The sequence below is a fragment of the Arabidopsis lyrata genome (genome assembly GCF_000004255.2).
Source record: "Arabidopsis lyrata subsp. lyrata unplaced genomic scaffold ARALYscaffold_2, whole genome shotgun sequence".
In the NCBI taxonomy this organism is placed as follows: Eukaryota; Viridiplantae; Streptophyta; class Magnoliopsida; order Brassicales; family Brassicaceae; genus Arabidopsis; species Arabidopsis lyrata.
The window spans coordinates 12,127,441-12,129,948 of NW_003302554.1; positions in this window are offsets into that span (position 1 = coordinate 12,127,441).

Here is a 2,508-nt window from a genome sequence, read left to right on the forward strand (position 1 = left end):
TGCCTCACCCGATGATTGGTCCTTGGTTGGTTGACTAGCTACTCCTGCCACGAGTCGAGAATTCTGAGAATTGTGTTAGTTCATGCCCTTTAGAACTTCCCCGCAACAAGATAGAAAGAAGAGTATAATTCGGTTCACTCCTCACCTTTGAAATGTAGCTTGAGCAGCTAATCAGTCAATACCGTGGGATGCTTTTTTAAAAAGTTAATATAAATTAAATTTTGCAAATTGCTCTATCAAAAAACGAATTCAAAAAAAAAAATTGTATCTCCTTATAAAATATTTAAGTAACGGTATACCATGAGTCCACAGAACAATTTTAAAAAAACTGAGGATTTAACCCGTGTTAAAGCGGTATGTTAATGATATTTTAAAATTTTATAAATATTGATTCAAAACCCGTTCTGAAATACAACCCGTCCCGTAATCTTTTCATCCGTTCCTTGATTTGTTTTCTAAAAGTTATTATTTTTAAATTTAACGATTATTTATTATATATAAAAGTTTACAAATTGTTTCATTCTCTAAGACATTTATATTTTAATAAACTGAGGATTTAATCTGTATTAAAGCGGTATGTTAATGATATTTTATAAATATTGATTCAAACTCGTCCACCATATAATCATGTTCCAAAATATAACCCGTCCTGTAATTTCTTAACCCGTCCCGTGATTTGTTTTCTAAAAGTAGTAATTTTAAATATTTATTGATTATTTATTATATATAAAAATTTAAAAATTGTATCATTCTCTAGGACATTTATATTTTATACTTTACAATTGTTATTAAGTAATATTATACCATGGGACAATTTTTGGTTTTATATAATCTTTTCTAAATGAGACTGATTAAGGTATTAAAAAATAAGGATTTAATCCGTATTGAAACGACAGATTAATAATATTTTAATTATTTTATTATTGTTTATTCAAAAACCTGTCCCGCCAAAGTCCAAACCCGTCCCGCTAGAAAACTTATTTATTTTATTAATGTTGATCTTATTTCTGATATGATTCTGAATCATTGTCTAAATATTTTAGTCGATTTGGAACGTTGAATACACAATTTTCGTCAATTGGATAATATATGTCCGTTTTAAATTTCGAATCACAGTATATAGAAAAAAAAATTGACTTTTTCTTTTACTTTACGTATTATATGATGATTCAAAACATTTAAAAACAAATCAAACAAAAATGATAGGAAAATCATAATTCTAAATCTTAATCAAATCTTCTAAATATTAAAATTATTAAATATGGAATATCCTATTTATGAATTGAGTTAAATATAATCCGATCTAACAAACTTTTTATGACCAAAATTTGTAAATGGGTTGGATACTCATTGTATCCAAATACATTTTGCTCTATCCGTTAAAAATATATTTAAAAAATATTAGCATAGATATATTACAAGAAGCTTATGTTATTCTAATCATAACATTGAAGCTCCTCGTAAGGTAAAGCACACAAAATTCCGAAAACCATGGAACACGTAAGCCCCTGGCCCTGGGTTTGTATTATTCAATTCATTTGTTATATATTCCTCCTAAAATTATGGAAGCGATTGGAAGATATAGAAGAGGTTTTGTCCAACAATTTAAAATCGACGACGAAAAAGTAGGATGACGTTATTAACACGCGCGGCCATATGGATGCAAAACCCTATATTTCTCTAAAATTGTTTTGGCTATTTCCTCTTTTTTTCTAATATAAAAATGTTTTTGGACATTTTTGCATGGCATCTTCACCTATATCTCCTCCATTTGGCTTCCTTTATTCAGTTCAATGTATCATCAACAAGAGTTCACTACCTTTTATTTCATTCATGGCTTGTTTTTAGTTCTAGATTTGGATTTTTGTAGCTTAACTTTTGATAGAATTCGGAAAGAGAAACTGATAAACAAAAGGTAGAGTTAACGTTGGATTCTGTATCAGATAAACCTCCATAAAGGATTATATCATTGTATAAGTCTAGCTAGAAAATATCCATGTTCGTATTTGTCAATTAAATTTTTTTTTGTATTCGTTGTTTATTATAAAACGACAAAAATGTATTCGTATGTTTATGTTTTGTATGCATCTATTTAGATAACATATCATTAGTTATTTTTTTTTTAAATAATTAGTTATTTACAAACCATATCATAAATGAATTATTATTAATTTTTTATAATTTTCTTGCTTACTTTTTGAGTGTACATTGTCTTAGTTATTTTTTGCCGCATGATTATGTTAAGTAGTTAGGACCTTATGGAGGAGATAATCGAGGTTATGTGAAATAAAATTCTCCTATCATCTTTGTTTGAACATTTTTAACTGTTTTGAATTATCATATAATACATAAAATTAAAAAAATCTCAAATTTTTCTGCATATATTGGGATTCGAAATTTTTAAAACAGATATATATTACCCAATTGATGAAAAAGGTGTGTGTTTAACGTCCCATATCGGCTAAAATATTTTTAAATATTGATTCAGAATCATATTATAAATAAGAT